Here is a 14,669-nt window from a genome sequence, read left to right on the forward strand (position 1 = left end):
AATTTAGAAGGTATATCTTTCTGTGGTCTGTCTAACATTATAATCTATAATCTAGCTATATCTCTATGTATCAGTTTAAAGTAAATGTATCTTATGGCTACATATATATTTAAAGAAAAAATACAATAGTCATATGCCAATATTAATAATGTATATGTCAATTTCAGTGACTACCCCACATTACCTTGTATGGCTAATTATTTATCCATGGTTGACTGATAAACTCAGTGTTTCAGCTTCAGATAATTAGATTTTTATGTTAGTATACATTTATGTTGTCTTATTTCTCCATTAAAATGATTCAGTGTGAACCAAATAACCCTATTAAAAATGGGGTACAGAGCTAAACAAAGAATTCTCAACTGAGGAATACAGAATAGCTGAGAAGCACCTAAAGAAATGTTCAACATCCTTAGTCATCAGAGAAATGCAAATCAAAACAACCCTGAGATTTCACCTCACACCAGTCAGAATGGCTAATATAAAAAACTCAGGCAAAAACAGATGCTGACAAGGATGTGGAGAAAGAGGAACACTCCTCCATTGCTGGTGGGATTGCAAGCTTGTACAACCACTCTGGAAATCAGTCTGGTGGTTCCTCAGAAAAGTGGACTTAGTACTACCTGAGGACCTAGCAATACCATTCCTGGGCATATAGCCAGAAGATACTCCAACATGCAATAAGGACACATGCTCCACTATTTTCATAGCAGCCATATTTATAATAGCCAGGTGGTGGAAAGAACCCAGATGTCCCTCAACAGAAGAATGGATACAGAAAATGTGGTACATTTACACAATGGAGTACTAGTCTACTATTAAAAACAATGACTTCATGAAATTCTTAGGCAAATGGATGGAATTAGAAAATATCATCCTGAATGAGGTAACCCAATCACAAAAGAACACACATGGTATGAACTCACTGATAAGTAAGTGGATATTAGCCCAAAAGCTCTGAATACCCAAGATACAATTCACAGATCACATGAATCTCAAGAAGAAGGAAGTGTGAATATTTTGGTCTTTCTTAGAAGGGGGAAAAATGCCCATGGGAGGAGATAGCAGAGACAAAGTGTGGAACAGAGACTGGAGGAAAGACCATCCAGAGACTGCCCCCGCGGGGGGGGGGGTGCGGGGGAATCCATCCCAAATACATTCCAAACTCAGACACTATTGTGGATGTCAACAAGTGCTTGCTGACAGGAACCTGATAGAGTTGTCTGCTGAGAGGCTCTGCCAGTGCCTGACAAAATCAGAGGTGAATGCTTGTAGCCAACCATTGGACTGAATACAGGGTCCCTAATGGAGAAGCTAGAGAAAGGACTGAAGGAGTTGAAGGGGTTTGCAGCCCCATAGGTGAAACAACAATATGAACCAAGTAGAACCCCCAGAGCTCCCAGGGACTAACCACCAACCAAAGAGTACACATGGAAGGACCCATGGCTCCAGCCATATATTTAGCAGAAGATGACCTTGTCAGACATCAATGGGAGGAGAGGCCCTTGGTCCTGTGAAGGCTCAAGATAATTCAGTGTAGGGGAATTCCAGGACAAGGAAGAGGGAGTGGGAGAGTGGGAGGGTTGGTGAGCGGGGTAAGGGGGGATGGAATAGGGGATTTTCTTGGGGGGGAACCAGGAAATGGGATAACATTTGAAATGAAAATAAAGAAAAATATCTAATAAAAAATTATTCAAGGACTATTTTTTTGCACTTGTCTTTATTAACAATGTCTGCATGTTGTCTTAGCTTACAGTCAATGCTGAAAGAGGTAGCACTGGTATCTCATAGAAAGTCTTCCCCAGAGAAATGTGACCCAACATCCCCCATAGGAAAAAACCCTCAGATCTAATGTGCACATTTCTTCTCACCAATATCTTCTATTAGCAATTAAATCCAGTTCTATCCAGTCTCTTACTGGGGCTGCAAAGAGTTTTCTTTTTTTGAATTTTCAATTATTTTCCTGCCATTTGTGTTGGAAGCTAAAATTTTAATTTCAAATGATACTTAAATGTTAAGAATTTTTTTCATTAGTGTATTATAATTTTTTAGTTCATTTAAAAGATTTTTGTACCGAATTTAGAATTTCTAAATTTTGACAATAAAATTCTCATTAGTCTCTATGGTATTTTAGCAAATTGCCATCATGCTTAAATTTTTTGTCAGTAAGGTAATATATTTACGTACATATGAATTCACCTATATTATGGCAGCAAGTTAAAGCATAAGCATATTTTATTTCTTGTTTAATAAAGTTTTGTTCATTGACAACTTGATCTGAAGATAGACTTGTTGAGACACTTTAGCTTTTATAATATGTCATTTGTTAAGCAGTACTCTGTAATTACATGTATTTAAATTTTTTAATTTAAATTGTGTGTGTGTGTGTATCCATGTGTGTGAATATGCAAGTGAGCACAATATCTATGGAAACCAGAAGAGTGTCATTCTGTCAAAACTGGGGTTATAGGTGGTTGTGAGCAGTCTCATACAGGTGTTGGGAATGCACCTTGTGCTCTTGGAAAATCATTAAGCACTTTTAGTCTCAGACCCACCTATAATTATGTATTTTTTAATTATATCTTTTTATTAGCTATTTTCTTCATTTACATTTGAAATGTTATCCCCTTTCCCAGTTTCCCCTCTGAAAGTTCCCTATACCCTCCCCCAATTCTGCTCCCCAACCCACCCACTCCCATTTCCTGGCCCTGAAATTCCCCTGTACTGGGGCATATGATCTTCCCAAGAACAAGGGCCTCTCCTCCCATTGATGGCCAACTAGGCCATCCTCTGCTACATATGCAACTAGAGACACAAGCTCTGGGGGGTACTGGTTAGTTCATAATGTTGTTCCACCTATAGGGCTGCAGACCCCTTTAGCTCCTTGGGTACTTTCTCTAGCTCCTTCATTAGGGGCCCTGTGATCCATCCAATAGATGACTGTGAGCATCTACTTCTTTACTTTCCAGGCCCTGGCATAGCCTCACAAGAGATAGCTATATCAGGGTCCTGTCAGCAAAATCTTGCTAGCATATGCAATAGTGTCTGGGTTTGGTGGTTGTTTATGGGATGGATCCCCAGTTGGGGAAGGCCTGGATGGTCCTTCCTTTCGTCTCAACTCCAAACTTTGTCTTTGTAACTCCTTCCGTGGGTATTGTGTTCTCCATTCTAAGAAGGAACAAAGTATCCACACTTTGGTCTTCCTTCTTCTTGAATTTCATGTGTTTTGGAAATTATATATTGGGTATTCTTAGTTTCTGAGCTAATATCCACTTATCAGTGAGTGCATATCATGTGTGTTCTTTTGTGATTGGGTTAACTCATTCAGGATGATATCCTCCAGATCAATTCATTTGCCTAAGAATTTCATAAATTCATTGTTTTTAATAGCTGAGTAGTGCTCCATCATGTAAATGTACCACATTTTCTGTATCCATTCCTCTGCTGAGGGACATCTGGGTTCTTTCCAGTTTCTGGCTACTATAAATAAGGCTGCTATGAACATAATGAAGCATGTGTCCTTATTACAAGTTGGAACATCTTCTGGGTATATGCCCAGGAGAGGTATTGCTGGATCTTCCAGTAGTACTATGTCTAATTTTCTGAGGAACCACCAGACTGATTTCCTGAGTAGTTGTACCAGCTTGCAATCCTACCAACAATGGAGGAGTGCTTCTCTTTCTCCACATCCTTGTCAGGATCTGTTGTTACTGAGTTTTTGATCTTAGCCATTCTGACTTGTGTAAGGTGGAATCTTAGGGTTGTTTTGATTTTCATTTCCCTGATGATTAAAGATGTTGAACATTTTTTTCAGGGGCTTCTCATCCATTTGATATTCCTCAGTTGAGAATTTTTTGTTTAGCTCTGTAACCCATTTTTAGTAGGGTTATCTGATTTTCTGAAGTCCAGTTTCTTGAGTTCTTTGTATATATTGGATATTAGTCCCCTATCAAATTTAGGCTTGGTAAAGATCCTTTCTCAATCTGTTGGTGCCCTTATTGTCTTATTGACAGTGTCTTTTGCCTTACAGAAGCTTTGCAATTTTATGAGGTCACAATCTTTTTTTTTTTAATATTTTTATTACATATTTTCCTCAGTTACATTTCCAATGCTATCCCAAAAGTCCCCCATAGCGCCCCCCACTTCCCTATCCACCCATTCCCATTCTTTTGGCCCTGGCATCCCCCTATATTGGGGCATATAAAGTTTGCAAGTCCAATGGGCCTCTCTTTCCAGTGATGGCCAACTAGGCCATTTTTCGATACATATGCAGCTAGAGACAAGAGCTCCGGGGTTCTGGTTAGTACATCCTGTTGTTCCAACAATAGGGTTGCAGATCCCTTTAGCTCCTTGGGTACTTTCTCTAGCTTCTCCATTGGGAGCCCTGTGATACATCCAATAGCTGACTGTGAGCATCCACTCCTGTGTTTGCTAGGCCCTTGCATAGTCTCACAAGAGACAGCTATATTTGGGTTCTTTCAGCAAAATCTTGCTAGTGTATGCAATGGTGTCAGCATTTAGAAGCTGATTATGGGATGGATCCCTGGATACGGCAGTCTCTAGATGGTCCATCCTTTCATCACAGCTCCAAACTTTGTCTCTGAAACTCCTTCCCTGGGTGTTTTGTTTCCAATTCTAAGAAGGGGCACAGTGTCCACATTTTGGTCTTCATTCTTCTTGAGTTTCATGCGTTTAGCATATTGTATCTTATATTTTGGGTATCCTAAGTTTTGGGCTAATATCCACTTATCAGTGAATACATATTGTGTGAGTTCCTTTGTGATTGTGTTACCTCACTCAAGATGATGCCCTCCAGGTCCATCCATTTGGCTAGGAATTTCATAAATTCATTCTTTTTAATAGCTGAGTAGTACTCCATTGTGTAAATGTACCATAATTTCTGTATCCATTCCTCTGTTGAGGGACATCTGGGTTTTTTCCAGCTTCTGGCTATTATAAATAGGGCTGCTATGAACATAGTGGAGCATGTGTCCTTCTTACCGGTTGGGACATCTTCTGGATATATGCCCAGGAGAGGTATTGCTGGATCCTCCGGTAGTACTATGTCCAATTTTCTGAGGAACCGCCAGACTGATTTCCAGAGTGGTTGTACAAGCTTGCAATCCCACCAACAATGGAGGAGTGTTCCTCTTTCTCCACATCCTCGCCAGCATCTGCTGTCACCTGAATTTTTGATCTTAGCCATTCTGACTGGTGTGAGGTGGAATCTCAGGGTTGTTTTGATTTGCATTTCCCTGATGATTAAGGATGTTGAACATTTTTTCAGGTGCTTCTCTGCCATTCGGTATTCCTCAGGTGAGAATTCTTTGTTCAGTTCTGAGCCCCATTTTTTAATGGGGTTATTTGACTTTCTGGAGTCCACCTTCTTGAATTCTTTATATATATTGGATATTAGTCCCTTATCTGATTTAGGATAGGTGAAGATCCTTTCCCAATCTGTTGGTGTTTTTTTTGTCTTGTTGATGGTGTCTTTAGCCTTGCAGAAGCTTTGCAGTTTCATGAGGTCCCACTTGTCAATTCTCGATCTTACAGCACAAGCCATTACTGTTCTATTCAAGAATTTTTCCCCTGTGCCCATATCTTCAAAGCTTTTCCCCACTTTCTCCTCTATAAGTTTCAGTGTCTCTGGTTTTATGTGAAGTTCCTTGATCCACTTAGACTTGACCTTAGTACAAGGAGATAGGAAGGGATCGATTCGCATTCTTCTACATGTTAACAACCAGTTGTGCCAGCACCATTTGTTGAAAATGCTGTCTTTCTTCCACTGGATGTTTTTAGCTCCCTTGTCGAAGATCAAGTGACCGTAGGTGTGTGGGTTCATTTCTGGGTCTTCAATTCTATTCCACTGGTCTATTTGTCTGTCACTATACCAGTACCATGCAGTTTTTATCACAATTGCTCTGTAGTAAAGCTTTAGGTCCAGCATGGTGATTCCACCAGAGGTTCTTTTATCCTTGAGAAGAGTTTTTGCTATCCTAGGTTTTTTTGTTATTCCAGATGAATTTGCAGATTGCACTTTCTAATTCATTGAAGAATTGATTTGGAATTTTGATGGGGATTGCATTGAATCTGTAGATTGCTTTTGGCAAGATAGCCATTTTTACAATGTTGATCCTGCCAATCCATGAGCATGGGAGATCTTTCCATCTTCTGAGATCTTCTATAATTTCTTTCTTCAGAGACTTGAAGTTTTTATTATACAGATCTTTCACTTCCTTAGTTAGAGTGATGCCAAGATATTTTATATTATTTGTGACTATTGAGAAGGGTGTTGTTTCCCTAATTTCTTTCTCAGCCTGTTTATTCTTTGTGTAGAGAAAGGCCATTGATTTGTTTGAGTTAATTTTATATCCAGCTACTTCACCGAAGCTGTTTATCAGGCTTAGGAGTTCTCTGGTGGAATTTTTAGGGTCACTTATATATACTATCATATCATCTGCAAAAAGTGATATTTTGACTTCATCTTTTCCAATTTGTATCCCTTTGATCTCGTTTTGTTGTCGAATTGCTCTGGCTAGGACTTCAAGTACAATGTTGAATAGGTATGGAGAAAGTGGACAGCCTTGTCTAGTCCCTGATTTTAGAGGGATTGCTTCAAGCTTCTCACCATTTACTTTGATGTTGGCTACTGGTTTGCTGTAGATTGCTTTTATCATGTTTAGGTATGGGCCTTGAATTCCTGATCTTTCCAAGACTTTTATCATGAATGGGTGTTGGATCTTGTCAAATGCTTTCTCCGCATCTAATGAGATGACCATGTGGTTTTTGTCTTTGAGTTTGTTTATATACTGGATTACATTCATGGATTTCCGTATATTGAACCATCCCTGCATCCCTGGGATGAAACCTACTTGGTCAGGATGGATGATTGTTTTGATGTGTTCTTGGATTCGGTTAGCAAGTACTTTATTGAGGATTTTTGCATCAATATTCATAAGGGATATTGGTCTGAAGTTTTCTATCTTTGTTGGGTCTTTTTGCGGTTTAGGTATCAGAGTAATTGTGACTTCATAGAATGAGTTGGGTAGAGTACCTTCTGTTTCTATTTTGTGGAATAGTTTGTGAAGAACTGGGATTAGATCTTCTTTGAAGGTCTGATAGAACTCTGCACTAAACCCATCTGGTCCTGGGCTTTTTTTAGTTGGGAGACTATTAATGACTGCTTCTATTTCTTTGGGGGATATAGGGCTGTTTAGATCATTAACCTGATCTTGATTCAACTTTGGTACCTGGTATCTGTCTAGGAACTTCTCCATTTCATCCAGGTTCTCCAGTTTTGTTGAGTATAGCCTTTGGTAGAAGGATCTGATGGTGTTTTGGATGTCTTCAGGATCTGTTGTTATGTCTCCTTTTTCATTTCTGATTTTGTTAATTAGGATGCTTTCCCTTTGCCCTCTAGTGAGTCTGGCTAAGGGTTTATCTATCTTGTTGATTTTCTCAAAGAACCAGCTCCTTGATTGGTTGATTCTTTGAATAGTTCTTCTTATTTCCACTTGGTTGATTTCACCCCTGAGTTTGATTATTTCCTGCCGTCTACTCCTCTTGGGTGAATTTGCTTCCTTTTGTTCTAGTGCTTTTAGGTATGTTGTCAAGCTGCTAATGTGTGCTCTCTCTAGTTTCCTTTTGGAGGCGCTCAGAGCTATGAGTTTTCCTCTTAGAAATGCTTTCATTGCGTCCCATAAGTTTGGGTATGTTGTGGCTTCATTTTCATTGGACTCTAAAAAGTCCTTAATTTCTTTCCTTATTCTTTCCTTGACCAAGGTATCATTGAGAAGAGTGTTGTTCATTTTCCACGTGAAGGTTGGCTTTCTATTATTTATTTTGTTATTGAAGATCAGCCTTAGTCCATGGTGATCTGATAGGATGCATGGGACAGTTTCAATATTTTTGTATCTGTTGAGGCCTGTTTTGTGACCAATTATGTGGTCAATTTTGGAGAAGGTACCATGAGGTGCTGAAAAGAAGGTATATCCTTTTGTTTTAGGATAGAATGTTCTGTAGATATCTGCCAGATCCATTTGATTCATAATTTCTGTTAGTTTCACTGTGTCCCTGTTCAGTTTCTGTTTCCATGATCTGTCCATTGGTGAAAATGGTGTGTTGAAGTCTCCCACTATTATTGTATGAGGTGCAATGTGTGCTTTGAGATTTACTAAAGTTTCTTTAATGAATGTGGCTGCCTTTGTATTTGGAGCATAGATATTCAGGATTGATAGTTCCTCTTGGAAGATTTTACCTTTGATGAGTATGAAGTGTCCCTCTCTGTCTTTTTTAATGACTTTGGGTTGGAAGTCAATCTTATCAGATATTAGAATGGCTACTCCAGCTTGTTTCTTCATACCATTTGCTTGGAAAATTGTTTTACAGCCTTTCATTCTGAGGTAGTGTCTATCTTTTTCTCTGAGATGAGTTTCCTGTAAGCAGCAAAATGTTGGGTCTTGTTTGTGTAGTAAGTTTGTTAGTCTATGTCTTTTTATCGGGGAGTTGAGTCCATTGATATTAAGAGATATTAAGGAAAAGTAATTGTTGTTTCCTATTATTTTTGTTGTTAAAGTTGGCATTCTGTTCTTGTGGCTGTCTTCTTTTAGGTTTGTTGAGGGATTACCTTCTTGTTGTTTCTAGGGCGTGGTTCCTACTTGTATTGTTTTTTTTATGTTATTATCCTTTGAAGGGCTGGATTCGTGGAGAGATAATGTGTGAATTTGGTTTTGTCGTGGAATACTTTGGTTTCTCCATCTATGTTAATTGAGAGTTTGGCTGGGTATAGTAGCCTGGGCTGGAATTTGTGTTCTTTTAGTGTCTGTATAACATCCGTCCAGGATCTTCTGGCTTTCATAGTCTCTGGTGAGAAATCTGGTGTAATTCTGATAGGCTTGCCTTTATATGTTACTTGGCCTTTTTCTCTTACTGCTTTTAGTATTCTATCTTTATTTAGAGCATTTGTTGTATTGATTATTATGTGTCGGGAGGTATTTCTTTTCTGGTCCAGTCTATTTGGAGTTCTGTAGGCTTCTTGTATGTTCATGGGCATCTCTTTCTTTAGATTTGGGAAGTTTTCTTCTATAATTTTGTTGAAGATGTTTGCTGGTCTTTTGAGTTTAAAATCTTCATTCTCATCCACTCCTATTATCAGTAGGTTTGGTCTTCTCATTGTGTCCTGTATTTCTTGGATGTTTTTGAGTTAGGATCTTTTTGCATTTTACATTTTCCTTGATTGTTGTGCCGATGTTCTCTATGGAATCTTCTGTACCTGAGATTCTCTCTTCCATCTCTTGTATTCTGTTGCTGATGCTCGTATCTATGGTTCCAGATTTCTTTCCTAGGGTTTCTATCTCCAGTGTTGCCTCATTTTGAGTTTTCTTTATTGTGTCTACTTCCCTTTTTAGGTCTAGTATGGTTTTGTTTATTTCCATCATCTGTTTGGATGTGTTTTCCTGTTTTTCTGTAAGGACTTCTACCTGTTTGATTATGTTATCCTGTTTTCCTTTAAGGATTTGTAACTCTTTAGCAGTGTTCTCCTGCAATTCTTTAAGGGATTTTTGTGCTTCCTCTTTACTGTCTTCTACCTGTTTACCAGTGTTCCTTTGTATTTCTTTAAGTGTGTTATTAAAGTCCTTCTTGAAGTCCTCTACCATCATCATGAGATATGCTTTTAGATCCGTGTCTAGCTTTTCCGGTGTGTTGGGGTGCCCTGGACTGGGCGAAGTGGGAGTGCTGGGTTCTGATGATGGTGAGTGGTCTTGGTTTCTGTTAGTAAGATTATTACGTTTACCTTTCGCCATCTGGTAATCTCTGGGGTTAGTTGTTGTTGTTGTTGTCACTGTATAAAGATTGGAGCAGAAGCTGTGTTCCACTCACCAGCAGTCTTAAGATCCTGTGGTGGGTGTTGTGGGTAGCTGGCAAGTGTCAGCCGACCCTGTGCCCTAGCTACCCTGGCGCTTTTCTGACTGGAGAGGCTTGTGGCCCTATTCAGGCCGGATTTCTGCCTCCCCAACCAAAGCAGTCTCAGGTCCCGCGTGATTGGACTGGAGCAGAAGCTGTGTTCCACTCACCAGCAGTCTCAAAATCCTGTGGCGGGGGGTCGTGGGTAGCTGGCGGGTGTCAGCCGACCCTGCGCTCTAGCTACCCTGGTGCTGGTCCGGCCGGAAGAGCAACATTTAATTTTTGAACAAGCCACACAGGAGTGCCGAGCAGCTATTGCCCTCCTCATATGCACATTAGCAGTGTTCTGGGTAGGGAACAGGAATATGGATGGCCGTTCCTCAAGTTCTCCCATCCAGGGGACAGGTGCCAAGGTACATTCACCTCTCAAGGCTCAGCTGAAACACTTTCGCATACTGTTCAGGAATTTTGTTGCAGCTTCAGCTGGGTGCTGGGGGAGTAGACAGGAGCAGCTCTCCTGAAATAATGCTTGAGCAGACTGTCTCTGCCTCTGTATCCCCGGAGTGAAAACTTAACCTCAGTTAGAACAGGTCAGTTACCAACTGTCTCAACAACCACGCACCAACTGTAACTCCTCGAGGTCACAATCTTACAGCACAAACCATTGCTTTCTATTCAGGAATTTTCCCCCTGTGCTCATATCTTTGAGGTATTTCCCTACTTTCTCTGCTCTAAGTATCAGTGTCTCTGGTTGTATTTGGAGTTTCTTGATCCACTTAGACTTGAGCTTTGTACAAGGAGATAAGAATGGATCAATTCACATTTTTCTACATGATAACTTCCAGTTGTGCCAGCACCATTTGTTGAAAATGCTGTCCTTTTTTTTTTTTTTTTTTTTTTTTTTTGCACTGGATGGTTTTAGCTCCTTTGTCAAAGATAGGTTCATTTCTGGGTCTTCAATTCTATTCCATTGATCTATGTGTCTGTTGCTGTACAAGTACCATGCAGTTATCACAATTGCTCTGCAATACAGCTTGAGGTCAGGCATGGTGATTCCACCAGAGGTTCTTTTATTGTTGAGGATAATTTTTGCTATCCTAGGTTTTTTGTTATTCCGGGTGAATTTGCAAATTTCCCTTTTAACTCTTTGAAGAATTGAGTTGGAATTTTGATGGGGATTGCACTGAATCTGTAGATTGCTATCAACAGGATAGCCATTTTGACTATATTAATCCTGCCAATCCATAAGCATGGGAGATCTTTCTATCTTCTGAGATCTTCTTTGATTTCTTTCTTCATAGACTTGAAGTTCTTATAATACATACCTTTCTCTTTCTTAGTTAGAGTCACACCAAGGTATTTTTATATTATTTGTGACTATTGTGAAGGGTGTTGTTTCCCTAATTTGTTTCCCAGCCTATTTATCCTTTGTGTAGATAAAGGCCACTGATTTGTTGGAATTAATTTTATATCCAGCTACTGCACTGAAGCTGTTTATCAGGTTTAGGAGTTCTCTGGTGGAATTTTTAGGGTCACTTATATATACTACCACATCATCTGCAAATAGTGATATTTTGACTTCCTCCTTTCCGATTTGTATCCCCTTGGTCTCCTTTTGTTGTCGAATTGCTCTGGCTAGAACTTCAAGTACTATATTGAATTGGTAGGGAGAAAGTGGGCAGCCTTGTCTAGTCCCTAATTTCAGTGGGATTGCTTCGAATTTCTCTCCATTTAAATTAATGTTGGCTACTGCTTTTCCGTATATTACTTTTATTATGTTTAGGTATGGGCCTTGAATTCCTGATCTTTCCAAGACTTTTATCATAAATGGGTGTTGGATTTTTGTCAAAGGCTTTCTCAGCATCTAGAGATCATGTGACTTTTGTCTTAGAATTTGTTTATATAATGGGTTATGTATATAAAACCATCCCTGAATTCATGGGATAAAGCCTACTTGATCATGATGGATGATCGGTTTGATGTGTGCTTGGATTTGGTTTGCAAGAATTTTATTGAGTATTTTTGCATTGATATTCATAAGGGAAATTGGTCTGAAGTTCTCTTTCTTTGTGGGGTCTTTATGTGGTTTAGTTGTCATAGTAATTGTAGCTTCATAGAATGAATTGGGTAGAGTACCTTCTGTTTCTATTTTGTGGAATAGTTTGAGAAGAGTTGGAATTAGGTCTTCTTTGAAGGTCTGATAGAACTCTGCACTAAACTCATCTGGTCCTGGGCTTTTTTTGGTTGGGAGACTATTAATGACTGCTTCTATTTCTTTAGGGGATATGAGACTGTTTAGATCGTTAATCTGTTCCTGCTTTAACTTTGGATCCTGGTATTTGTCTAGAAATTTGTCCATTTCCAGTTTTGTTGAGTGTAGCCTTTTGTAGAAGGATCTGATGGTTTTTTGAATTTCCTCAGGATCTGTTGTTATGTCTCCCTTTTCATTTCTGTTATTGTTAATTAGGATGCTAACCTTGTGTCCTCTACTGAGTCTGGCTAAGGATTTTCTCAAAGAACCAGCTCCTGGTTTGATTGATTCTTTGAATAGTTCTTTTTGTTTCCACTTGGTTGATTTCAGCCCTGTGTTTGATTATTTCCTGCCATCTACTCCTCTGGGTGAATTTGCTTCCTTTTGTTCTAGAGCTTTTATGTGTGCTGTCCAGCTGCTAGTGTATGCTCTCTGTAGTTTCTTTTTGGCAGCACTCAGAGCTATGAATTTTCCTCTTAAGATTGGTTTCATTGTGTTCCATAAGTTTGGGTATGTTGTGACTTCATTTTCATTAAACTCTAAAGTGTCTTTTCTTTCTTGACCAAGTAATCACTCAGTAGAGTGTTGGTCAGCTTCCATGACAACGTTGGCTTTCTATTATGCTGTTATTGAAGATCAACCTTAGTCTGTGGTGATCTGATGGGATGCATGGGATAATTTCAATATTTTTGTTTCAGTCAAGGCCTGTTTTATGACCAATTATATGGTCAATTTTGGAGAAGGTACCATGTGGCGCTGAGAAGAAGGTATATCTTTTTAATTTAAGATACAATGTTCTGTAGATATCTGTTAAATCCATTTGTTTCATAACTTCTGGTAGTTTCAATTTGTCTTTGTTTAGTTTTTTTTTTCCAGGATCTTTTTATTGATGTGAGTGAGGTGTTGAAGTCTCCCACTATTATTGTGTGAGGTGCAATGTGTGATTTGATCTTTACTAAAATTTCTTTAATGAATGTGGCTGCCCTTGCATTTGGAGCATAGATATTCAGAATTGAGAATTCATCTTGGAAGAATTTACCTTTGATGAGTATGAAGTGGCTCTGCTTTCCTTTTTTGATAACTTTGGACTGGAAGTTTATTTTATCTATATTAGAATGGCTACTCCAGGTTGTTTTATTGGACCATTTGCTTGGAAAATTGTTTTCCAGCCTTTTATTCTGAGATAGTGTCTGTGTTTGTCCCTGAGGTAGATTTCCTGTATGCAGCAAAATGTTGGGTCCTGTTTATGTATCGTCTGTTAATCTATATATTTTTTTAATTGGGGAATTGAGTCCATTAATATTAAGAGATAATAAGGAAAAGTAATTGTTGCTTCCTGTCATTTTTGCTGTTAGAGTTGGGATTCTGTTCTTGCAGCTATCTTTTTTAGGTTTGTTGAAGGATTTCTTTCTTGCTTTTTCTAGGGTGTAATTTCCCTCCTCGTATTGGAGTTTTCCTTCTATTATCCTTTGAAGGGCTGGATTTGTGGAAAGATATGTGTGAATTTGGTTTTGTCATGGAATACTTTGGTTTCTCCGCCTATGGTAATTGAGAGTTTTGTTGGGTATAGTAGCCTGGGCTGGCATTTGTGTTCTCTTAGGGTTTGTATAACATCTGTCCAGGATCTTCTGGTTTTCATAGTCTATCATGAGAAGTCTGGTGTAATTCTAATAGGCCTGCCTTTGTATGTTATTTGACCTTTTTCCCTTACTGCTTTTAATATTCTATCTTTATTTAGTGCATTTGTTGTTCTGATTATTATGTGTTGGGGGGAATTTCTTTTCTGGTCCAGTCTATTTGGAGTTCTGTAGGCTTCCTATATTTTCATGGGCATCTCTATCTTTAGGTTAGGGAAATTTTCTTCTATAATTTTGTTGAAAATATTTACTGGCCCTTTAAGTTGAAAATCTTCATTCTCATCTATACCTATTATCCTTAGGTTTAGTCTTCTCATTGTGTCCTGGATGTCCTGGATGTTTTGAGTTAGGATCTTTTTGCATTTTGCATTTTCTTTGATTTTTGCATCCATGTTCTTTCTCTATGGAATCATCTGCACCTGAGATTCTCTCTTCCACCTTTTGTATTCTGTTGCTGATGGTTTCTGATTTCTTTCCTAGGGTTTCTATCTCCAGAGTTGTCTCTCTCTCTTTTTTTTTTAAATTGTTTCTTCTTCCATTTTTAAATCTTGGATGGTTTTGTTCAATTCCATTACCTGTTTGGTTGTGTTTTTCTGTAATTCTTTAAGGGATTTTTGTGATTCCTCTTTAAGGACTTCTATCTATTTAGCAGTGTTTTTCTAAAATTCTTTAAGGGATTTTTGTGCTTCCTCATTAAGGACTTCTAACTCTTTACCAGTGTTCTCCTGTGTTTCTGCAAGTGAGTTATTAATGCCCTTCTTAAAATCCTCTACCAGCATCATGAGATATGATTTTAAATCTGAATCTTGCTTTTTGACTGTGTTGGGGTATCTAGGACTCACTGTGGTGGGATTACTGGGTTCTGATGATGCTGAGTG

General features: G+C 38.8%; 1 protein-coding gene across 4 annotated transcripts in view; it reads left to right on the forward strand.

Moving 5' to 3' along the window:
- Grm8 (glutamate metabotropic receptor 8) overlaps positions 1-14,669 on the forward strand; it is an 889,122-nt gene that overhangs the window by 700,312 nt on the left and 174,141 nt on the right. The window lies entirely within an intron of this gene.

Source organism: Mus caroli, unplaced genomic scaffold, assembly GCF_978045245.1.
Source record: "Mus caroli unplaced genomic scaffold, Mus_caroli_1 scaffold_7, whole genome shotgun sequence".
Lineage (NCBI taxonomy): Eukaryota > Metazoa > Chordata > Mammalia > Rodentia > Muridae > Mus > Mus caroli.